General features: G+C 44.5%; 1 protein-coding gene across 1 annotated transcript in view; it reads right to left on the bottom strand.

Annotated features, from left to right (window-relative positions):
- Positions 1-26925, bottom strand: part of htr2aa (5-hydroxytryptamine (serotonin) receptor 2A, genome duplicate a) — a 453098-nt gene extending 426173 nt beyond the window's left edge. Inside the window, exon 1 of the mRNA XM_072584579.1 lies at positions 26795-26925. The gene's annotated coding sequence lies outside the window, so the exon portion shown is untranslated. The remainder of the gene's footprint in view (positions 1-26794) is intronic.
- Positions 26926-27279: the final 354 nt, after the last annotated feature.

The following is a 27279-nucleotide window of genomic DNA, read 5'->3' as shown; positions in this document are numbered from 1 at the left end:
ACTCGCTCCAAAGGAGAGACAGGAAACAATCGAACCCACTGCTGCAGAGGGAGTTGTAAGGGTCTCTCTTATCTCTCCCAGTCAGAGGACACAGTGGCAGGACAGACAGAATTAACACCATTTCTGATAACCTACGTCCACGTCGATTCCTCACAGAGTGAGTGATGTGAATTCGAAATGCGCCGACGATTGTGCTTTCGTCACAATCCCTGTCTTTTCTCTTCATGCTTGCAGCAATGCGACAGGACGTCCATGAGGTACATCTGCGAGACTCGATTCCTCAGAGAACCTCATGCCTTCAGAAGATGCACAATTTGAAGGCACGGAGCAGTGCACCAAGGTAAGTCCTGTCAGTTTGGTGTGTCCAGTTAGACACTCAGTTGAGCTTTAGTCTCATGGTCTGTATTGAGCATGAGCAGACAGTGATAACAGGGCTAGGCGGGGAGGTGATGGCCGAGTGCAATTGTGGCCGGGCTGCTCATCCAGAGAACCAGAGAATGTTCCAGCAAACCTGGCTTCTGAATCTGCCGTAGCAGATGGTGCACTTAATTTTTAAAACATCCGAGTCCCGTGATGACCACGAAATCATTGCTGTTTGTCAGAACAACCCATCTGATTCACTAATGTCCTTTAGGGAAGGAAATCTGCCATCCTTACCTGGTCTGACCTACATATGACTCCAGACCCACGGCAATGTGGTTGACTGCCCTCTGGACAATGAGGGATGGGCAATTAATGCAGGTTCAGTCAGTGACACCCTCATCCCATGAATGATTTTTTAAAAATGCCCTGTGGAAGACTCTGTTCAGGCCACACAATCCTAACCAATCTCTGTTCAGCTGCAAAACGATGCTGTTCCCTAGGCTGTGTCATGGACGAGATGAAAATTACAGGATCATTAGCAACCGAGTGAAATCCTCACAGACATGTCACCCACCCTTCCCACAACTGTAGAGAGGATGGAGGAAGTCAAGGTGATGACGGTTGGGTCGGTGGTCCAGGGGAGAACTGAGGGTGTCTGTCCTGGGGAGAGTGAAGGACATGAAGGTGGCAATGGGAACACCCATCGCTTGGTCATCAGCCACCTCCCCTCAGCCAGTCCTGAACAGGCTGCCTCACCTCCCAGCGGCTCACTCCCCCACTGTATAGGAGACGGGAGCAATAGTCTCTGACAAAGCCCTTAGAGTCTCCCTAATGCAGACAAAGTCAGTCCAAAGTATTTCCCTGTCAGGACGTCAGCAGCTGTTTCCACCGCCACCAAAGTTGCACATAATACACCTTAGAGGTCCACCATTTTGTTTTTGTTGCATTTATTGTCTATCCCTAGTTGCCCAGAGGACAGTTGAGCATCAGTTGAGTTTAGTAACATGCTGTACTGCTTAGGTTTCTTTATTTACAAAGCTGCCAACCTGGATCCCAGCCACCTGATGAGACAGAAACCAAAGGGACTGTCTATCTGAATAGCGTTGATTCATGACTCAGTCTACAACTCCTTCCACACACAACTTTCCACATGGTCCCTCTTTATTTTTATTGTCCTTTTTAACTCAGAGGGTTGGGAGCCTTTGGAACTTTCTAGCATAGAGGGTCACGGAAGTTCAGTTTTTGAGAAAATAGTTCCTAATCAACTTGCCCAGGGATGTTATGACATACCTCTCGATCAAGCCTTGAACCTAGGCCTCCGGGTCCATAGGTAGGGATACTACCAGTGCACCATAAGAGCCCTAAATGTACCCACTTTATAGTCAACTCCATTAACCCCAATCACGTGCTTAATTATTTGCTGTATCAAAAAATAATGATTTTCACCATGTCCTCTCTCTCTCTCTGAGGAGCTGGTCTGTCAGTGGGTACCCTATTTTCATCCTATTCCTTGATACTTCTCATCCTCCAAAGATGGGAGTTAAATCATGTTATCCTTCACACATACCCCCACTGCCCCTTTTTTCTTTGACAAGCCAACCTTGGCAGAATTACCCTGAATGCCTTCCTCTTTGGTATTTTGCCCAAAGCACCCCCTTCATCCTTATCTTGTCAACCTCACATCAGCAAACCCACTTGCCAGCAAACATCTGTCAAAGTGAGCTGGGACAGACAGCTGTGATAAGGGAGCTTCTATTCAGATGGAAGAATCGTAAGTTTAAATACCCAGTTGAAGCCCTGCTTTACCTCACCCGTAATTTCTATGATCAATCGCCCAGCTCCCTCTGAATGCATCCTAACAAGTTTGTCTTGGAATTAATTAAAAACAATGTAAGAGTTGTAATGCTGACAAGAGACAAATTGTATCGACGTTTTCCATTTTGCATGCATCAGGTACAGTTCAAAACAATACCATTTCAAGAGGGAAAGCCACAATGATACAGCATGAGAGGGAAGTGCTGATTTGCTGGAAGTGACCTCTGACAGATCGAGGCAAAGCCATGGAGGGAGGAGGTTCCCCCTTGAAAACCTCTGAGCTATTCTGGTGAACTGGCCTGAGGAGCACAACAAGAAAAGTCCTGACAAGATGTAACTTGCTTCAGCAATACTCAAATGCGATATTGCCAAATGTCTAAATATAAATGCATTTCATCAATATATTCCCATTGTACCAATAAAAACTACCCTGTCTACACCAACCTAAACTAATAACTAGATAAAGTACAGTAAATAGATTCCCTGCCAGCATTTAAACAGGTCTCTGTTCAATCAGACATAAGTGCAAGCTCCTGCTATAAGAATGAATGATTTATCACCATTCCAACCCCTGACTCACACATTTCTGAGAGTTACAGCTGCCCCTTCTCTGTGTCCATGACCTCAACCTTTATCTTTGCTATTTCACCGATTTCAACACAGACCATGAATCTGGCTGTGTTCCCCTTAAAGTATCCCTACACCAGGTGAGCAAACACCATGCAAGACCCACAAAGGCTGCAGCATTGTCAGTCCCTGTCCCCATGCTTTACTGCGCCTGCCTCAGGCTGTCACTCACTCCATCGGGTTGTGGATACGCTCCCCTCCCAGGCATTGTTATCCTGTCCAGTGTTCAGCACCGTATGCCTGGACAATGGTCACCTGCTCTTTAAGATCAACAGAGCCTTGAGCTTAGGCTAAAGCTGACTGGAGAAGTTTTACAGCAGCAGACACCCAGGACACATCCTGAAATTGCCACCTGACATAGGGATTGCAGGTAATGGATTTCAGTTCTTCCCATTTTCTACAGATATATAATACACACAGATATATAATACGTGCATGTTTACACGTTAGAATCCCCTCTACTCTTATAATTTAATCATTATTTATGTATGCCAGATTCTTATTGAATACAACTCTGATCTGGTCAATGTTGGTTCCTCGACTTGTTCACTTCAACTGACTATTGGCACGTTTACTTATTGACTCTTGCCTGTCAGTTTAAGTTATTCCATACCTTATACCCTGACTCTCCCCACGCACCCACTGACTGGGGGAGACTGACAGCCCATCACCACGGCTTTGCCTCGGATTCGTAAACTCGCCGAGATTTCAGGTCGATAACCATGTGAACTCTGACCTACCTTTCGGGTTTGACAGTCAATTCCCACGCCCACCAAATTGCCATTGTCACTCTGTTTAGCAAGTGACTCCCCTTACGTTTCCCTGAGTTCTGCCCTGTAACTTATGTCTTTTTTGGGACGCAGGTGTGTGTCCGGAAGTCTAAGATCCAGTTGAATGCTCTGGAATGCATTCCAGGACTCGGGAGGAAAAAAATCTTTGACACTGGCTCTCTCTTTCAGTTTAATATGCCGTCTAAGATTTAACAAAATAAAAACAACATCAAACTTATAATTATTGCAGATACCTCTGTCGCATACAAACACATGTATTGCCTCCTGTTGAGAGAAACACTCCTTCAAAGTTATATGCCTCTTTGCTTCCAAGTTGTCTTTAAATAGATATTGGAAACCAACCAAACAGAGTTTGTGAGAAATGCACACAAGTGGACATTGGTTTTTCTCTCTCAAAAGCTGTTTGAGTGATTGGTGCGCTGAGGATGATATAGCACTCTCTGACATGACAGGGGATTTACAACAGGATCCAAAACAGCACAGGAACTGAAGTTCCGAAAAGCTTGCCAATTACTGGGAGCACAAAGCTGAAAGCAAAAGGCAATTGTAGCCACTTTAACAAGAAATTTCCCAAGCAAACAATGTCATAGTCACTTACAACAGCATGTGCAGACAATATACACTCAATATTGTGAAAATATTCTCCTCTAAACATTATGTTCAAACATAAACTATGCGAAAGGGTAAATCAATGTTGCATGGCTTAATAAGCAGTAACAAAGAGTTAAAGTTCTTTTTAAAAGCTGTCTTTCTGATAACAGCCATCTCCTCATTCAACTTCAAGTATCTAAATAAATCCCGAGACTGACAGGTGCACAGACTTATTAAAGACTGCTTTCTCAACCACGGTAAGCTGATGGAGATGATCCAACATTTGAGAGTCACCAAATATTTGTATGACAAAGTGTGAAGTGTATCCATTTTTGCAACAGCAACTTCAAATATTCAGGAGCGACTCAATATCATCAGCACATTAATATTTTGGTCACTGTACAGCAGGGATTCAAAAACAACAAAATCCTTCCAAATGTAAGAGATAAATATTGATAATTTGCACAACAGTTGCTTTTCTGGTGATGATAGAAATTTGACTTGCAGCCTTACACCTTTACCTAAACAGCACGAATCCTCAGCTAATGATGCTGCTGCTCACCTCAGCAATACCTCAAAAACAACAGCAATATACAGCTACAATACACCAAAGTAATCTGCTGCACCAGCCTATGACACACAATTGTCATCTGCCAGGCTCAACTTCAATGCACTTTAGTTATTTTAATCTACCACGACAATAAACTACAATGAACTACAGAGATTTGATCAGCTTGGCATTCCCTTTAAATATAATTTTTTGTTTTTCTTGGCACTGACGAACTACAGCTAACTATTGTATTCAGCCATAATGCACTATAATTATCTGCTTTACTGGGCTACAATGCACGATAGTTATCTGCCGCAATAGACAACAATGCACTAGAGTTATCTACTGCACTGGGCTACAATGCACTATAGTTATCTGCTGCAATAGGCTAGAATGCACTATAGTTATCTGCTGCACAGGGCTACAATGCACGATAGTTATCTGCTGCATTAGGCAACAATGCACTAGAGTTATCTACTGCACTGGGCTACAATGCACTATAGTTATCTGCTGCACAGGGCTACAATGCACTATAGTTATCTGCTGCACAGGGCTACAATGCACGATAGTTATCTGCTGCAATAGGCAACAATGCACTAGAGTTATCTACTGCACTGGGCTACAATGCACTAGAGTTATCTACTGCACTGGGCTACAATGCACTATAATTATCTGCTGCACTGGGCTACAATGCATTATAGTTATCTGCTGTACTGGGCTACAACGCACTATAGTTATCTGCTGCACTGGGCTAGAATGCACTATAGTTATCTGCTGCAATAGGCTAGAATGCACTATAGTTATCTGCTGCACTGGGCTACAATACACTATAGTTATCTGCTGCACTGGGCTACAATACACTATAGTTATCTGCTGCACTGGGCTAGAATGCACTATAGTTATCTGCTGCAATAGGCTAGAATGCACTATAGTTATCTGCTGCACTGGGCTAGAATGCACTATAGTTATCTGCTGCACTGGGCTACAATACACTATAGTTATCTGCTGCACTGGGCTACAATACACTATAATTATCTACTGCATGAGGCTACAATGTGGGCGACATGGTGGCACAGTGGTTAGCACTGCTGCCTCACAGCGCCAGAGACCCGGGTTCATTTCCCGCCTCAGGCGATTGACTGTGTGGAGTTTGCACATTCTTCCCGTGTCGGCATGGGTTTTTTCTGGGTGGTCCGGTTTCCTCCCACAGTCCAAAGATGTGCAGGTCAGGTGAATTGCCCGTAATGTTAGGTAAGGGGAAAGTGTCGGTGTATGGGTGGGTTGCGCTTCGGCGGGTCGGTGTGGACTAGTTGGGCCGAAGGCCCTGTTTCCACATTGTAATGTAATCTAATCTAATCAATGCATTGTACTTATCTGCTGCACTAGGCTAGAATGCACTACAGTTATCTACTGCACTGGCTACAATACACTACAGTTATCTATTGCACGAGGCTACAATGCACTATAATTATCTACTGCACTGGGCTACAATGCACCATAGTTATCTGCTGCACTTGGCTAGAATGCACCATAGTTATCTGCTGCACTATGCTGCAATGCATTATAGTTATCTGCTGTACTGGGCTACAACGCACTATAGGTATCTGCTGCAATAGGCTAGAATGCACTATCGTTATCTGCTGCAATAGGCTAGAATGCACTATAGTTATCTGCTGCACTGGGCTAGAATGCACCATAGTTATCTGCTGCACTGGGCTAAAATGCACTATAGTTATCGGCTGCACTAGGCTACAATGCACTATAGTTATCTACTGCCCTGGGCTACAATGCATTATAGTTATCTGCTGTACTGGGCTACAACGCACTATAGCTACCTGCTGCACTGGGCTAGAATGCACTATAGTTATCTGCTGCAATAGGCTAGAATGCACTATAGTTATCTGCTGCACTTGGCTAGAATGCACCATAATTATCTGCTGCACTATGCTGCAATGCACTATAGTTATCTGCTGTACTGGGCTAGAATGCACTATAGTTATCTGCTGCACTATGCTGCAATGCACTATAGTTATCTGCTGCACTGGGCTAAAATGCACTATAGTTATCGGCTGCACGAGGCTACAATACACTATAGTTATCTACTGCACTGCGCAACTATAAATTATAGTTATCTGCTGCACTGCGCTACAATGCACTATAGTTATCTGCTGCACTGGGCGACAATGCATTATGGTTATCTGCTGCACGAGGCTACAATACACTATAGTTATCTGCTGCCCTGGGCTATAATGCACTATAGTTATCTGCTGTAATGGGCTACAATGCACTATAGTTATCTGCTGCACTGGGCTACAATACACTATAATTATCTACTGCACCTGGCTACAATGCACTATAGTTATCTGCTGCACTGGACTACAATGCACTATAGTTATCTGCTGTAGTGGGCTACAATACACTATAGTTATCTGCTGCACTGGGCTACAATACACTATCGTTATCTGCTGCACTGGGCTACAATGCACTGTAGTTATCTGCTTCACTGGGCTAGAATGCACTATAGTTATCTGCTGCAATAGGCTAGAGTGCACTATAGTTATCTGCTGCACTGGGCTACAATGCACTATAGTTATCGCTTTACTGGGCTAGAATGCACTATAGGTATCTGCTGCAATAGGCTAGAATGCACTATAGTTATCAGCTGCACTGGGCTACAATGCCCTAGAGTTATCTACTGACCTAGGCAAGAATGCACTATAGTTATCTGCTGCACTGGCTACAATGCATCATAGCTATCTGCTGTACTGGGCTACAACGCACTATAGTTATCTGCTGCACGGGGCTAGAATGCACTATAGTTATCAGCTGCACTTGGCTACAATGCACCATAGTTATCTGCTGCACTGGGCTACAGTACACTATAGTTATCTGCTGCACTGGGCTACAATACACTATAGTTATCTGCTGCACTGGGCTACAATGCACTATAGTTATCTACTGCACTGGGCTACAATGCACTATAGTTATCTGCAGAACGAGGCTACAATACACTATAGTTATCTACTGCACTGCACTACTATACATCATAGTTATCTGCTGCATTAGGCTACAATGCATTATAGTTATCTACTGCACTGCGCTACAATGCACTATAGTTGTCTGCTGCACTGGGCTACAATGCACTATAGTTATGTTCGGCACTGGGCGACAATGCACTATAGCTATCTGCTGCACTGGGCTACAATACACTATAGTTATCTGCTGCACTGGGCTACAATGCACTATAGTTACCTCCTGTCCTCGGCTACAATGCACTATAGTTATCTGCTGCACTGGGCTACAATACACTATAGTTATCTGCTGCACTGGGCTACAATGCACTATAGTTACCTCCTGTCCTCGGCTACAATGCACTATAGTTATCTGCTGCACTGGGCTACAATGCACTATAGTTACCTCCTGTCCTCGGCTACAATGCACTATTGTTATCTGCTGCACTGGGCTACAATGCACTACAGTTATCTGCTGCACGAGGCTACAATACACTGTAGTTATCTACTGCACTGCGCTACAATACACTATAGTTATCTGCTGCACTGGGCTATAATGCACTATAGTTATCTGCTGTACTGGGCTACAATTCACTATAGTTATCTGCTGTAGTGGGCTACAATACACTATAGTTATCTGCTGCACTGGGCTACAATACACTATCGTTATCTGCTGCACTGGGCTACAATGCACTGTAGTTATCTGCTTCACTGGGCTAGAATGCACTATAGTTATCTGCTGCAATAGGCTAGAATGCACTATAGTTATCTGCTGCACTGGGCTACAATGCACTATAGTTATCGCTTTACTGGGCTAGAATGCACTATAGGTATCTGCTGCAATAGGCTAGAATGCACTATAGTTATCAGCTGCACTGGGCTACAATGCACTAGAGTTATCTACTGTCCTAGGCTAGAATGCACTATAGTTATCTGCTGCACTGGCTACAATGCATCATAGCTATCTGCTGTACTGGGCTACAATGCACTATAGTTATCAGCTGCACTTGGCTACAATGCACCATAGTTATCTGCTGCACTGGGCTACAAAACACTATAGTTATCTGCTGCACTGGGCTACAATACACTATAGTTAAAAAAAAATAAGTATACAGCTTTGGAAACTGTTGGGGGGGACAGCCTTGCAGGTGTAAGCTGCAGTGAAGGGGTCTGTGGCTCTGAGACTCAGAAGGGAAAGGGGGAGAGGAGGAGAGCGCTAGTTATAGGGGACTCTCTAGTTCGAGGGACGGACAGGCGGTTCTGTGGACATGGGCGAGACTCTCGGCTGGTTTGTTGCCTCCCGGGTGCTCGGGTCCGAGACGTCTCGGACCGTGTCTTCAGAATCCTTAAGGGGGAGGGTGTGCAGCCAGAAGTCGTGGTACACATTGGCACCAACGACATAGGTAGGAAGAGGGGTGGGGAGGTCATTCAAGAGCTCAAGGAGTTAGGCTGGAAGCTAAAAGCTAGGACAGACAGAGTCGTCATCTCTGGGTTGTTGCCGGTGCCACGTGACAGTGAGGCAAAGAATAGGGAGAGAGTGCAGTTGAACATGTGGCTGCAAGGATGTAGGAGGGAGGGCTTCAGATATTTGGACAATTGGACTGCATTCTGGGGAAGGTGGGACCTGTACAAACAGGACGGGTTGCACCTGAACCAGAAGGGCACCAATATCCTGGGGGGTAGGTTTGCTAGCACTCTTCGGGGGGGTTTAAACTAATTTGGCAGGGGGATGGGATCCGGACTTGTCGTCCAGCAAGTAAGCTAGCTGTGTGTCAGGATGCCCAAGACTGTAGGGAGGCTGTGGAGAAGGTAGCACTGACAGGGACTACTTGCGGACACAGGGATGGGCTCAAGTGCGTATACTTCAACGCAAGGAGTATCAGAAATAAGGTGGGTGAACTTAAGGCGTGGATCGGTACCTGGGACTACGATGTTGTGGCCATCACGGAAACATGGATAGATGAGGGACAGGAATGGCTGTTGGAGGTTCCTGGTTACAGATGTTTCAGTAAGATTAGGGAGGGTGGTAAAAAAGGAGGGGGGGTGGCATTGCTAATTAGAAATGGTATAACGGCTGCAGAAAGGAAGTTTGAGGGGGATCTGCCTCTGGAGGTAGTATGGGCTGAAGTCAGAAATAGGAAAGGTGCAATCACCTTGTTGGGTGTTTTCTATAGGCCCCCCAATAGCAGCAGAGATGTGGAGAAACAGATTGGGAAATAGATTTTGGAAAGGTGCAGAAGCCACAGGGTCGTAGTCATGGGCGACTTCAACTTCCCAAATATTGATTGGAAGCTCTTTAGATCAAGTAGATTGGATGGGGCGGTGTTTGTGCAGTGCAGTGTGTTCAGGAAGCTTTTCTAACGCAGTATGTAGATTGTCCAACCAGAGGGGAGGCCATATTGGATTTGGTACTCGGTAATGAACCGGGACAAGTGATGGGCTTGTTAGTGGGTGAACATTTTGGTGATGGTGACCACAATTCTGTGACTTTCACCTTGGTTATGGAGAGAGATAGGTGCGCACAACAAGGTAGATTTTACAATTGGGGAAGGGAAATAACGATGCTGTAAGACAGGATTTGAGGAGCATACGTTGGGAGCATAGGCTGTCAGGGAAGGATGTGGTGGAAATGTGGAACTTTTTCAAAGAGCAGATACGATGTGTCCTTGATATGTATGTACCGATCAGGCAGGAAAGAAATGGTCGTGTGAGGGAGCCTTGGTTGACGAGGGAGGTTGAATGTCTAGTAAAGAGGAAGAAGGAGGCTTACATAAGGTTGAGGAAACAGGGTTCAGACAGAGCAGTGGAGGGATACAGGATAGCCAGAAGGGACCTGAAGAAAGGGATTAGGAGAGCTAAGAGAGGGCATGAAAAATCCTTGGTGGATAGGATCAAGGATAACCCCAAGGCATTTTATGCGTATGTGAGAAACCTGAGAATGACGAGAACGAGGGTAGGTCCGATCAAGGACAGTAGTGGGAGACTGTGTATTGAGTCGGAAGAGATAGGAGAGGTCTTGAACAAGTACTTCTCTTCAGTATTTATGAACGAGAGGGACCGTATTGTTGAAGAGGAGAGTGTGAAACGGACTGTTAAGCTAGAAGAGATACCTGTTAGGAAGGAAGATGTGTTGGACATTTTGAACAACTTGAGGATAGACAAGTCCCCTGGGCCTGACGGGATATATCCTAGGATTATGTGGGAAGCAAGAGAGGAAATTGCAGTACCGTTGGCAATGATCTTCTCGTCTTCACTGGCAACGGGGGTGGTACCAGGGGACTGGAGAGTAGCGAATGTTGTGCCCCTGTTCAAAAAAGGGAATAGGGATAACCCCGGGAATTACAGGCCAGTTAGTCTTACTTCTGTGGTAGGCAAAGTAATGGTAAGGGTACTGAGGGATAGGATTTACGAGTATCTGGAAAGACACTGCTTGATTAGGGACAGCCAGCATGGATTTGTGAAGGGTAGGTCTTGCCTTACAAGTCTTATTGAATTCTTCGAGGAGGTGACCAAGCATGTGGATGAGGGTAGAGCAGTGGATGTAGTGTACATGGATTTTAGTAAGGCATTTGATAAGGTTCCCCATGGTAGGCTTATGCGGAAAGGCAGGAGGCATGGGATAGAGGGAAATTTGGCCAATTTGGATAGAAAACTGGCTAACCGGTCGAAGTCAGAGAGTGGTGGTAGATGGTAAATATTCAGCTTGGAGCCCAGTTACAAGTGGAGTTCCGCAGGGATCAGTTCTGGGTCCTCTGCTGTTTGTAATTTTTATTAATGACTTAGATGAGGGAGTCGAAGGGTGGGTCAGTAAATTTGCAGATGATACGAAGATAGGTGGAGTTGTGGACAGTGAGGAGGGCTGTTGTCGGCTGCAGAGGGACTTAGATATGATGCAGAGCTGGGCTGAGGAGTGGCAGATGGAGTTCAACCCTGCCAAGTGTGAGGTTGTCCATTTTGGAAGAACAAATAAGAATGCGGAATACAGGGTTAATGGTAGGGTTCTTAGTCAGGTGGAGGAACAGAGGGATCTTGGGGTCTATGTACATAGATCTTTGAAGGTTGCCACTCAGGTGGATAGAGTTTGTAAGAAGGCCTATGGAGTATTATCATTCATTAGCAGAGGGATTGAATTCAAAAGTCGTGAAGTGATGTTGCAGCTGTACAGGACTTTGGTTAGGCCACAGTTGGAGTACTGTGTGCAGTTCTGGTCGCCTCACTTTAGGAAAGATGTGGAAGCTTTGGAGAGGGTGCAGAGAAGATTTACCAGGATGTTGCCTGGAATGGAGAGTAGGTCGTACGAGGATAGGTTGAGAGTTCTCGGCCTTTTCTCGTTGGAACGGCGAAGGATGAGGGGTGACTTGATAGAGGTTTATAAGATGATCAGAGGAATAGATAGAGTAGACAGTCAGAAACTTTTTCCCCGGGTACAACAGAGTGTTACAAGGGGACATAAATTTAAGGTGAAGGGTGGAACGTATAGGGGAGATGTCAGGGGTGGGTTCTTTACCCAGAGAGTGGTGGGGGCATGGAATGCACTGCCCGTGGGAGTGGTAGAGTCAGAATCATTGGCGACCTTTAAGCGGCATTTGGATAGGTACATGGATGGGTGCTTAATCTAGGTTAGAGGTTCGGCACAACATCGTGGGCCGAAGGGCCTGTTCTGTGCTGTATTGTTCTATGTTCTATGTTCTATTAAGTTATCTACTGCACTGGACTACAATGCACTGTAGTTATCTGCTGCACTGGGCTACAATGCACTGTAGTTATCTGCTGCACTGGGCTACAATGCATTGTAGCCGAGTGCAGCAGCTAACTATAGTGCATTGTAGCCGAGTGCAGCAGGTAACTTTGTGCATTGTAGCCCAGTGCAGAAGATAACTATGGTGCATTGTAACTGAGTGCAGCAGATAACTATAGTGCATTGTAGCATATTGCAGCAGATAACTATGGTGCATTGTACCCGAGTGCAGCAGATAACTATAGTGCATTGTCGCATAGTGCAGCATATAACTATGGTGCATTGTAGCATAGTGCAGCAGATAGCTATAGTGCATTGTAGCCCAGTGCAGCAGATAACTGTAGTGCATTGTAGCCGGGTGCACAGATACAATGCATGACAGTTATCTCCTGCACTGGCCTACAACACACTATAGTTATCTGCTGCACTGGGCTACAAAGCACTATAGTTATCTGCTGCACTGGGCTACAATACACTATAGTTATCTGCTGCACTGGGCTACAATGCACCAGGTATCTGCAGCACTGGGCTACAATGCACTATAGTTATCTATTGCACTGGGCTACAATACACTATAGTTATCTGCTGCGCTGAGCTACAATGCACTATAGTTATCTGCTGCACTAGGCTACAATGCACTGTAGTTATCTCCTGCCCTCGGCTACAATGCACTATAGTTATCTGCTGCACTAAGCTACAATGCACTATAGGTATCTGCTGCACTGGGCTACAATGCACTATAGTTACCTCCTGCCCTCGGCTACAATGCACTATAGCTATCTGCTGCACTGGGCTACAATGCACTGTAGTTATCTCCTGCACTCGGCTACAGTGCACCACAGTTATTTTCTGCTCTGGGCTACAATGCACTATAGTTATCGGCTGCACTGGGCTACCATGCACTATACTGATCCACTGCACTAGGCTACAATGCACTATAGTTATCTCCTGCCCTAGGCTATAATACATGGTTGAAGAGCTTCAGGGCAGAGGAAATGACCTGGGAGGCATTTGCCCGAAACATCGATTTCGAAGCTACTTGGATGCTGCCGGAACTGCTGTGCTCTTCCAGCACCATTAATCCAGAATCTACAATACATTATAGTTAACTACTGCACTGGGTTACAATACGCTATAGTTATCTGCTGCACTAGGTTACAATACACTATAGTTATCTCCTGCACTCGGCTACAGTGCACCACAGTTATTTTCTGCACTGGGCTACAATACACTATAGTTATCTGCTGCACTAGGTTACAGTGCACAATAGATATCTGCTGCACTGGGCTACAATGCACTATAGTTATCTCCTGCCCTAGGCTACAATGCACTATAGTTATCTGCTGCACTGGGCTACAATAGACTATAGTTATCTACTGCACCAGGCTACAATGCACTATAGTTATCTGCGGCACCAGGCAACCATGCACTATAGTTATCTGCTGCACTGGGCTACAATGCACTATAGTTATCTGCTGCAAAAGGCTATAATGCACAATGGTTACCTGCTGTACTAGGCTGTAATGTATTTCGTTATCTGCTGCACCAGGCGACAGTGCACCATTAATATCTGCTGTACTCGGCTACAATGCACTGTAGTCATCTGCTGCACTAGGTTACAATGCACCACAGTTATCTGCTGTACTAGGCTGCAATGCATTTAGATATCTGCTGTACCCGGTAACAATGGCCTATACGTATCTGCTGCCCTGGACGACAATGCACCACAGTTATCTAATGCACAAGGCTACAATGCACGATACTTATCTGCTCCCCTGGGCTACAATGCACTATAGTGATCTGCTGCACTGGGCTACAATGCACCATAGTTATCTGCTGCATCAGGCAACCATGCACAATAGTTATCTGCTGCACTAGGCTACAAAGCACTATAGTTATCTGCTGCACTGGGCTACAATGCACTATAGTTATCTACTGCACTAGGCTACAATGCACTATAGTGATCTGCTGCACTGGGCTACAATGCACCATAGTTATCTGCTGCATCAGGCAACCATGCACAATAGTTATCTGCTGCACTAGGCTACAAAGCACTATAGTTATCTGCTGCACTGGGCTACAATGCACTATAGTTATCTACTGCACTAGGCTACAATGCACTATAGTTATCTGCTGCACTGGGCTACAATACACTATAGTTATCTAGAGCACTGGGTTACAATGCTCTATAGGTATCTGCAGCACTGGGCTACAATGCACTATAGTTATCTGCTGCACTGGGCGACAATGCACTACAGTTATCTACAGCACTGGGCTGCAATGCTGTTTAGTTATCTACTGCACTGGGCTACAATGCACTAGTTATCTGCTGCACTGGGCTACAATGCACTACAGTTATCTACAGCACTGGGCTGCAATGCAGTTTAGTTATCTACTGCACTAGGCTACAATGCACTATAGTTATCTGCTGCACTGGGCTACAATACAATATAATTATCTAGAGCACTGGGTTACAATGCACTATAGTTATCTGCAGCACTGGGCTACAATGCACGATAGTTATCTACTGCACTGGGCTACAATGCACGATAGTTAGCTGCTGCACTGGGCTACAATGCACCAGTTATCTGCAGCACTGGGCTAAAACGCACTATAGTTATCTGCTGTACTGGGCTACAATGCACTAGTTATCTGCTGCACTGGGCTACAATGCACTATCGTTATCTGCTGCACTATGCTACAATGCACTATAGTTATCTACTGCACTTGGCTACAATGCACTATAGTTATCTGCTGCATTCGGCTACAATGCACTATAGTTATCTACTGCACTAGGCTAAAATCCACTATACCTTTCTACTGCACTGGGCTACATTGCACTTTGGTTAGCTACTGCACTGGGCTACAATGCACCAGTTATTTGCTGCACCGGGCTACAATGCACTACAGTTATCTACAGCACTGGGCTGCAATGCAGTATAGTTATCTAATGAACTAGGCTAAAATGCACTATAGTTATCTCCTGCCCTAGGCTACACTGCACTATAGTTATCTGCTGCACTAGGCTACAATGCATTATATGGTTGAAGAGCTTCAGGGCAGAGGAAATGACCTGGGAGGCTTTTGCCCGAAACATCGATTTCGCAGCTACTTGGATGCTGCCTGAACTGCTGTGCTCTTCCAGCACCACTAATCCAGAATCTACAATACATTATAGTTAACTACTGCACTGGGTTACAATACGCTATAGTTATCTCCTGCCCTCGGCTACAATACACTATAGTTATCTCCTGCACTCGGCTACAGTGCACCACAGTTATTTTCTGCACTGGGCTACAATGCACTATAGTTATCTCCTGCACTCAGCTACAATGCAACATAGTTATCTGCTGCACGAAGCTACAATGCACTATACTTATCTACTTGGATGCTGCCTGAACTGCTGTGTTCTTCCAGCACCACTAATCCAGAATCTACAATGCACTATAGTCATCTACTGCTCTCGGCTACAATGCACTATAGCTATCTGCTGCATTCGGCTACAATGCACTATAGTTATCTACTGCACTGTTCTACAATGCACTATAGTGATCTGCTGCACTATGCTACAATGCACTATAGTTATCTGCTGCAACAGGCTCTAATGCACTATAGTTATCTGCTGCATTCAGCTACAATGCACTATAGTTAACTACTGCACTCAGCTACAATGCACTACAGTTAACTATTGCACTCAGCTACAATGCACAGTTACGTGCTGCACTGGGCTACAATGCACTACAGTTATCTACAGCACTGGGCTGCAATGCACTATAGTTATCTACTCCACTGGGCTACAATACACTATAGTTATCTAGAGCACTGGGCTACAATGCACTATAGTTATCTGCTGCACTGGGCTACAATGCACTATAGTTATCTACTGCACCTGGCTACAATGCACTATAGTTATCTACTGCACTGGGCTACAATGCACTATAGTTATCTACTGCACCTGGCTACAATGTACTATAGTTAGCTGCTGCACTGGGCTACAATGCACCAGTTATCTGCAGCACTGGGCTAAAATGCACTATAGTTATCTGCTGCACGAGGTTACAATGCACTATAGTTAGTTGCTGCATTGGGCTACAGTGCACTATAGTTATCTGCTGCACTCGGCTACAATGCATTGTAGTTACCTGCTGCACTGGGCTACAATGCAAAGTTACCTGCAGCACTGGGATTCAATGCACTATTCTTATCTGCTGCACTATGCTACAATGCACTATAGTTATCTGCAGCACTGGGCTACAATGCACTATACTTATCGACTGCACTGGGCTACAATGCACTATAGTTATCTCCTGCCCTAGGCAACAATGCACTATAGTTATCTCCTGCCCTATGCTACAATACACTATAGTTATCTCCTGCACTCAGCTACAGTGCACCACAGTTATTTTCTGCACTGGGCTACAATGCACTATAGTTATCTGCTAGAACTGAGCTACAATACACTATAGTTATGTGCTGCACTAGGCTACAATGCACTATAGTTATCTGCTAGAACTGAGCTACAATGCACTGTAGTTATCTGCTGCACTAGGCTACAATGCATTACAGTTACCTGCTGCACTGGGCTACAATACACTATAGTTATCTAGAGCACTGGGCTACAATGCACTATTGTTATCTCCTGCCCTAGGCTACAATACACTATAGTTATCTCCTGCACTCGGCTACAGTGCACCCCAGTTATTTTCTGTACTGGTCTACAATGCACTATAGTTATCTACTGCACTGGGCTACAATGCACTATAGTTATCTGCTAGAACTGAGCTACAATGCACTATAGTTATTTGCTGCACCAGGATACGATGCACTATAGATTTCTACTGCATTAGGCGCCAATGCATCATAGTTATCTGCTGCATCAGGTAACCATGCACTATAATTATCTGCTGCACGAGGTTACAATGCACTATAGTCATCCGCTGCAAAAGGCTATAATGCACAATGATTACCTGCTATACTAGGCTGCAATGTATTTAGTTATCTGCTGCATCAGGCGACAGTGCACCATTAATATCTGCTGTACTCGGCTACAATGCACTGTAGTTATCTGCTGCACTAGGTTACAATGCATTACAGTTATCTGCTGTACTAGGCAGCAATGCATTTAGTTATCTGCTGCACCCGGTGACAATGCCCTATACTTATCTGCTGCACTGGGCTATAATGCACCACAGTTATCTAATGCACTAGGCTACAATGCACTATAGTTATCTACTGCATTAGGCTACAATGCACTATAGTTATCTGCTGCAATAGGCTCTAATGCACTATAGTTATCTGCTGCCCTCGGCGACAATGCACTAGAGTAATCTACTGCAACAGGCTCTAATGCACTATAGTTATCTGCTGCACTGGTCTACAATGCACTATAGGTATCTACTGCACTGGGCTACAATGCACTATAGTTATCTACTGCAACAGGCTCTAATGCACTATAGTTATCTACTGCACTGGGCTACAATGCACTATAGGTATCTACTGCACTGGGCTACAATACGTTATAGTTATCTGCACCATAATTATCTACTGTGCTAGGCTACAATGCATTATAGTTATCTGTTGCACCAGGCTATAATGCCCCATAATTGTCTGCTGCACCAGGCTACAATGCCGCATAGTTATCTGCTGCATTATGTCACAATGCACTATAGTTATCTGCTACACTGGGCTACAATGCACTATAGTTATCTGCTGCATTCGGCTACAATGCACCATAGTTATTTGCTGCATTCGGCTACAATGCACCATAGTTATTTGCTGCACTCGGCTACAATGCACTATAGTTATCTGCTACCCTAGGCTACAATACACCATAATTATCTGCTGCACTTGGCTACAATGCACTATAGTTATCTGATGCACTAGGCTACTATGTACCATCATTATGTGCTGTGCCAGACTACAACGCACTATAGTTATCTGATGCACTAGGCTACTATGTACCATAATTATCTGCTGCACTAGGTTACATCGCACCATAGGTATCTGCTGCACATGGCTATAATGCACTATAGTTATCTGCTGCACATGGCTACAATGCACTATAGTTATCTGCTGCACTGGGCTACAATGCACTATAGTTATCTGCTGCACATGGCTACAATGCACGATAGTTATCTGCTGCACTCGGCTACTATGTCCCATAACTATCTGCTGCACTAGGTTACATCACACCATAGGTATCTGCTGCACTTGGCTACAATGCACTATAGTTAACTGCTGCACTAGGCTACTATGTACCATAATTATCTGCTGCACTAGGTTACATCGCACCATAGGTATCTGCTGCACTTGGCTACAATGCACTATAGTTAACTGCTGCACTAGGCTACTATGTACCATAATTATCTGCTGCACTGGGCTACAATGCACTATAGCTATCTGCTGCTCTCGACTACAATGCACTATAGTTATCTGCTGCTCTCGATTACAATGCACTATAGTTATCTGCTGCACTTGGCTACAATGCCCCATAGCTATCTGCTGCACTGGACGACAATGCACTACTGTTATCCGCTGCACTAGGTGACAATGCACAAGAGTTATCTGCTGCACCATGCTACAATGCACTATGGCTATCTGCAGCTCTAGATTACAATGCACCATCGTTATCTGATGCACTCGGCTACTATGTACTCTAATTATCTGCTGCACTAGGTTATAACGTAACATAGTTATCTGCTGCACTGGGCTACAATGCACTATAGCTCTCTACTGTACAGGGCTACAATGCCCCATGTTATCTACTACACTAGGCTACAAATCACTACAGTTATCTGCTGCACCAGGATACGATGTACTATAGTTATGTGCTGTGCTAGGCTACAATGCCCCATAGCTATCTGCTGCACTGGATGACAATGCACTGTAGTTATCTGCTGCACCAGGGTGCAATGCACTATGGTTATCTGCTGCACTAGGCTACTATGTACCATAATTATCTGCTGCACTAGGTTACAAAGCACTATAGTTAACTGCTGCACTTAGCTACAATGCACTATAGTTCTCTACTGTACAAGGCCTCAATGCCCCATGTTATCTATTACACTAGGCTACAATTCACCATAATTATCTGCAGCACCAGGCCAAAATGCACCATAGCTATCTGCTGCATCAGGCAACCATGCACTATAGGTATCTGCTACACTAGGTTACAATGCAATCTAGTTATCTGCTGCAACAGGCTATAATCCACAATGGTTACCTGCTGTACTAGGCTGCAATGTATTTAGTTATCTGCTGCAACAGGCGACAATGCCCAACACTTATCTGCTGCACCACAATTATCTGCTGCACTGGGCTACAACACACTAAGGTTATCTACTGCACTTGGCTATAATGCACTGTAGTTCTCTACTGTACAAGGCCTCAATGCCCCATGTTATCTACTACACTAGGCTTCAACTCACCACAGTTATCTGCAGCACCAGGCTACGATGCACCATAGGTTTCTACTGCATTAGGCCTCAATGCACCATAGTTATCTGCTGCACTGGGCTACAATGCACTATAGTTACCTGCTGCACCAGGCTATAATGCCCCATGTTATCTGCTACACTAGGTTACAATTCACCATGGTTATCTGTTGCACCAGGATACAATGCACCATAGTTATCTGCTGCACTGGGCAATAATACACCATAGTTATTTGCAGTACCAGGCTACGATGCACTGTAATTATGATTAGATTAGATTAGATTAGATTAGATTAGATTAGATGACTTACAGTGCGGAAACAGGCCCTTCGGCCCAACAAGTCCACACCGACCCGCCGAAGCGCAACCCACCCAGACCCATTCCCCTACATTTACCCCTCACCTAACACTACGGGCAATTTAGCATGGCCAATTCACTTAACCTGCACATTTTTGGATTGTGGGAGGAAACCCGAGCACCCGGAGGAAACCCACACAGACATGGGGAGAATGTGCAAACTCCACATAGTAAGTCACCTGAGGCAGGAATTGAACCCGGGTCTCTGGCGCTGTGAGGTAGCAGTGCTAACCTCTGTACCACCGTGCTGCCCATTGCCATCGTGCCGCCCATGCCGCACCAGGCTACCATGCACTATAGTTATCTGCTGCACCAAGCTACCAAGCACTATAGTTATCTGCTGCCTAGGGTACAATGCACTACAGTTATTTGCTGTACTAGGCTGCAATGTATTTAGTTATCTGCTGTACGCAGTGACAATGCCCTATACGTATCTGCTGCACCAGGCTACAATGCACCATAGACATCTACTGCACTAGGCTACAATGCACTATAGTTATCTGCTGCACTGTTCTACAATGCACTATAGTGATCTGCTGCAACAGACTCTAAAGCACTATAGTTATCTGCTGCACTCAGCTACAATGCATCATAGTAATCTACTGCAACAGACTCTAAAGCACTATAGTTATCTGCTGCCCTAGGCTACAATGCTCTATAGTTATCTACTGCAACAGGCTCTAATGCACCATAATTATCTACTGCACTAGGCTACAATGCACTATAGTTATCTACTGCAACAGGCTAAAATGCACTATAGTTATCTGCTGCACTGGGCTACAACACACTATAGTTATCTGCTGTACTCAGCTACAATGCACTATAGTTATCTGCTGCACCAGGCTACAATGCCCCATAGTTATCTGCTGCACCAGGCTACAATGCACCATAGACATCTACTGCACTAGGCTACAATGCACTATAGTTACATGCTGCACTAGGTTACAATGCACAACAGTTATCTGCTGTACTAGGCTGCAATGTATTTAGTTATCTGCTGCACCCGGTGACAATGCCCTATACTTATCTGCTGCACTGGGCTACAATGCACTATAGTTATCTGCTGCTCTATGCTACAATGCACTATAGTTATCTGCTGCACCCGGTGACAATGCCCTATACCTATCTGCTGCACTGGGCTACAATGCACTATAGTTATCTGCTGCTCTATGCTACAATGCACTATAGTTATCTGCTGCACTCAGTTACAATGCACTATAGTTATCTGCTGCACCAGGCTACAATGCACCGTAGTTATCTGCTGCACCAGGCTACAATGCCGCATAGTTATCTGTTGCACTAGGTCACAATGCACTATAGATATCTGCTGCCCGAGGTTACAATGCACTATAGTTATCTGCTGCACTTGGCTACAATGCACTATAGTTATCAGATGCACTAGGCTACAATGCATTATAGTTATCTGCTGCACTCGGCTACAATGCACTATACCTAACTGCTACACTAGGCTATAATGCACTATAGTTATCTGCTGCAATAGGTCACAATGCACTATCATAATCTGCTGCACTAGGCTACAATGCACAATAGTTATCTGCTGCCCTAGGCTACAATGCACTATAGTTATCTGATGCACTAGGCTACAATGCACTATAGTTATCTGCTGCACTCGGCTACTATGTACCATAATTATTTGCTGCACTAGGTTACAACGCACCATACTTATCTGCTGCACCAGGCTACAATGCACTATAGATACCTGATGCACTAGGCTACTATGTACCATATTTATCTGCTGCACTCGGCTATAATGCACTATGGTTAACTGCTACACTAGGCTACAATGCACTATAGTTATCTGCTGCACTCGGCTACAATGCACTATGGTTAACTGCTACACTAGGCTACAATGCACTATGGTTAACTGCTACACTAGGCTACAATGCACTATAGTTATCTGCTGCACTCGGCTACAATGCACTATACTTATCTGCTGCACCAGGCTTCAATGCCGCATAGTAATCTGCTGCACTAGTTCACATTACACTATACTTATCTGCTGCATTCGGCAACAATGCACCATAGTCATCTACTGCACTAGGCTACAATGCACCATAGTTATCTGCTGCACTTGGCCTCAATGCACTATAGTTATTCACTGCACTAGGCTACAATGCACTATAGTTATCTGTTGCACCAGGCTACAGTGCACTATAGTTATCTGCTGCACTATGCTACAATGTACCATAGTTATGTGCTGTGCCAGACTACAATGCCCCATAGTTATCTGCTGCACTGGATGACAATGCACTATTGTTATCTGCTGCACCAGGCTACAATGCTGCATAATTATCTGCTGCACTTGGTCACATTGCACTATAGTTATCTGCTGCACTCGGCTACTATGTACCATAATTATCTGCTGCACTTGGCTCCAATGCACTATAGTTATCTGCTGCACCAGGCTACAACGCACCATAGTTATCTGCTGCACTGGACGACAATGCACTATGATTATCTGTAGCACTAGGTGACAAAGCACCATAGTTATGTGCTGCACTGGGCTACAGTGCACTATAGCTCTCTACTGTACAAGGCTACAATGCCCCATGTTATCTACTACACTAGGCTACAATGCACCATAGTTATCTGCTGCACCAGGCTGCAATGCACTATAGGTATCTGAAGAAGGGCTCATGCCCGAAATGTCGATTATCCTGCTCCTTGGATGCTGCCTGACCTGCTGCGCTTTTCCAGCAACACATTTTCAGCTATAGGTATCTGCTGCCTAAGGCTACAATGCACTATAGTTATCTGCTGCACTGGGCTACAATGCACGAGAGTTAGCTGCTGCACTGGGCTACAGTGCACCACAGTTATCTGCTGCACTGGGCCACAATACACTATAGTTATCTACTGCACTGCGCTACAATGCACTATAGTTATCTGCTGCACTGGGCTACAATGCACTATAGTTATCTACTGCACTGGGCTACAATGCACTATAGTTAGCTGCTGCACTGGGCTACAATGCACATAGTTATCTACTGCACTGGGCTACAATGCATTATAGTTATCTATTGCACTGAGCTACAATGCACTATAGTTAGCTGCTGCACTGGGCTACAATGCACATAGTTATCTACTGCACTGGGCTACAATGCTCCATAGTTATCTGCGGCACTAGGCTATGATGCACCATAGCTATCTGCTGCTCCAGGCCACATTGCAGAGTTGGGTCTGTGATAGGTGGGGAGGAATCTGAAAGAGGTGAAATACTACTTGACCAGATCTTCGAACTGTCGCAAATGCATCTGCCCTTCCCAATGTTGACAGGAGTGACCATTGTGCATTCCTTGTGGGGAGGGAGACATATGCAATATGATGTGAGACACTGTTGTTGTGTTAAATCCTAAGAAATAGGAGCTGGAGACGGCAGTTCGGACCCTCGAACCTGCTGCACCTTTCTGTAGGACCGTGGCTGATCTGACATTCTTCACTTCCACTTTCACACCCTTTTCTGCTAACCCTTGATTCACTTGTTAAATAGGACGGATTTCCGTTACATCTATCAACTTGAAACTGAGCTGTGGGTCACCATCAGGAGCGATATTGTATTCACCCATGATTTGTAAGCTCATGGCCCAGTAAATTCTCAACACTGCCGTTCACCCCCATCAAATTTAGGTATCAACCTTTGTTCAATGGTGGAGAACATGCCTGGAGTAGCACTAAGCATACTTCGCAAAAATTAGACGTCAACTTGTTGGAGCTTACTGGAAGGTACTCAGGTTGGCAGAATGCGATCAGGAGTGTCGGCAAACATCTTTGTTCTGGCCTGAATTATTCACATTATTTATTAACAACTTGGACAAGGGTATAGAAAGTCATGTAACACAAGGTTAGAGGCAGCATTGTAGAAAGTGTAGGTGATAACATGAAATTATAAAGGGTTATTCATTCGACTAAGTGAATGGGCAAAACTGTGGCAGACGGAGTTCTGTGTAAATGAGTGTGCAGTTATCAATTCTGATCTGAAAAAGGTGTCAATCAGGCTACTTTCTAGATGGTATGAAGTTGAATACAGTGGCTGTCCAAAGAGACTGAAGGGTTCGGATGCACGGATCTTTAAAATGCCACAAACAGAGACAGAAAATAACGAAGATAGCTAATGGAATGCGACCTTTAAATCTGGATGATTGGGGTACAAGAATGCAAAAGCTAGAAATCCCTGGTTAGAGCCCTCTTGGACTACTGCGAGCAGATCTGGGTATCATACCTGAGGAAGGATATATTGGCCTTGGAGGGACGATAGCATAATGATACCTGATCTTCAGAGGTTTAAATTATGAGAGCAGATTATAGAAATTAGGCCTGTTTGCTCTGGCATTTAGAAGGTTATAGGATGGCCTGAAAGAAGATATTAAGAGGAAAAGACAGGGTAGATAAAGATAAACTATTTCCCATCGGTTGGGGATTCTAGAAACAGAGGAAGTAGTCTGAGAATTAGAGCCAGACTATTCAGGAGAGATGTTAGGAAGCACATCTCCACACAAAAGGGTGGTGGATATTTGGAACGCTCGACAGGGTGACAAAGGCATTGAGCACGGTTGCCTCCATTGGTCAGACCACTGAGTATCAGAGGTAGATGTTATGCTGTGGTTGTACAGCATGTTGCTGAAGCCCCTTTTGGAGTACTGTGTACAGTTCTGGTCAACCTGCTATAAGAAGGATATTATTAAATTGGACAGGGTTCAGAAAAGATTGACAAGGATAGAATGCAGGGTGCCAAGCATTACTCCCCATTTGAGAGCACGTGGTGGAGGACTGGAGTCGGTGAGGATGCTGGGAGACACAGCTCTTCGGGTTGTTGATAATGGCGGTTGCGCCAGTGTTGGGACGGGCATGATGCAGGTGGGGCAGTGGTCATGGGAGCATGGGCGCAGCAGGAGGCCAATCAGCCCCTTGATCCTGTTCTACCATTCGTGTGGCTTGACTCCATATACCTGCCTTTGGCCCATGACCCTTTGATCCTGCATCCTGCTGCTGGGAACGGGCGCTTTGAGTTTTCAGGAGAGGCTCAATAGGCGTGGACTTTTTCCACCGGAACTTAGGAGGTAGAGGTTTCCAAAATCATGAGGGACACAGAGAAGGTGAATACCCTTTCCCAGGACAGGGCAGTTCAGAACTCGGGGGCATGTTTTTCAGGTGAGAGGAGAAAGATTTAAAAGGGACTTCAGGGACAACTTTTTCATGCAGAAGGTGGTTTGTGTGTGGATTGAACTACCTGAGGAAGTGATAGATGCAGATTTGTCACAACATTTAAAAGACATTTGGACAGGTATATGAATAGGAAATGTTTAGAGGGACTGGGCTGAATGCAGGCAAGTGGGACTAGTTTAGTTTGAGAAACTTGGTCAGCATGGCACAGTTGGACCAAAAAGTCTGCTTCCTGCTGTATGACACTGTGATTCTACTGCACTGAGCTAAAATGTACTATAGACATCCACTGCACCAAGAAATGATGTACTATAGTTACCTGCTGCATTAGGTTACAATGGACTATATTTATCTGCTACACCAGGCTACATTACAGTATAGTGATCTACTGCTACACAATAGTTATCTGCTTCATTAGGTCCTAATGCAACATAGTCATCTGCTTTATTAGCCGATGATGTACTGTAATTATCTGCTGCACAAGGCTTCAATTTACAAGTTATCTGTTGTACAAGGCTATGATAGTCTATAGTTATCTGTTGTACGAGGCTATAATGTACTGTACGTATCTGTTGCACTGGCCACAAGATACTACAGTTACTTGTGCACAAGGCTATGAAATGCTATAGTTATCTGTTGCATTAGGCTATGATGTATGACATTTATCTGCTACACTCGGCAACAATTTGTGAATTTGCACTCTGGTGATCTGCCGCAGCACAAACTTCATCCTACCATTTCTGTCTGCAGTAACTTTTTTTTTCATTTTTTTTTTGTTTTTGTCTTCATGCACATTTTCTGTTACCACAAGACCATCACACAGTGATAGTGCCGACTTTTTCTACAAAGTCGGATGCAGCAACAACATTCTTTTGTCGCAAACTCTTTTTCCACATCCAGAAATATATGAGTGACAGATTGATTAACACGATTGCTACAGCAGCTTGATATATTCTGTTGAAACCTTTAAATGGGAAATCTTTTATTTACACCTTGGTTGATCTAGCTCTATAATGTGTGCATGAGCACTAAGTCATGCACTGAATGCTGAAATGATTGCATTGTATTTGCTCAGTTTTTATCTTGATCTTGTTTCGACTATACACATTGATTTATGACTCACATCTACAGTGAGAGCTGACGAGTAGCTGTGATCAATAGAGAGAGCCATCTGTGCCACTACACAACATTACTTCCAATATACCAATACCCCTGAAACCCACATCACACTTAAGGCCATCTCCGACCAAATGGTGCTATTTATCTTAATCCACACAAGGATTAAAAATAATGCCAAATATACTTTCAATTTAAAATAAGACAAAATCCAATTTACCTGAAACTGTTAAGACTTGGCAGTGTTTGCTCTGAAGTTTTGTTCACTTTGAAGGCAGGTATTTAAAAGTCATGAATTTCTCCCGACATCTTCTTTAAAGCACTCAGTTTTGCATCGCAGCTGCTCCTGAAAGTGGTATCACAGAATCCCAGTTCTTGGCATCAGGTCTCCACCAAGTAAAAGATCATTGAGAAAACGTGGCATGAGTCGTATACATATGGATCTGGAGTGAAAGAATAGTGTAACTCTGGGGAAAATTTCCTCAGGCTGGCTCCATAACAGGAGTTCTGAAGGTTTCTTACAAACATTTCATAGCTCAATCGATACTCGCGTGTACAGATATTAACCAGATCGGCACTAAATGCACTCAGACTGACACTGCTGGTGCACATTCCAATTAAACAGAATAAATCACATTACGCAGACTTTAACTATACAAACACTGAACATGCTCACAGTAACACTTTACCTCTTTTGAAATATTA

The sequence above is a fragment of the Chiloscyllium punctatum genome, chromosome 15 (genome assembly GCF_047496795.1).
Source record: "Chiloscyllium punctatum isolate Juve2018m chromosome 15, sChiPun1.3, whole genome shotgun sequence".
NCBI classification, from domain to species: Eukaryota; Metazoa; Chordata; class Chondrichthyes; order Orectolobiformes; family Hemiscylliidae; genus Chiloscyllium; species Chiloscyllium punctatum.
Note: the sequence above shows the minus strand (reverse complement) of the source record. Positions and strands in the feature narration are given on the sequence as shown.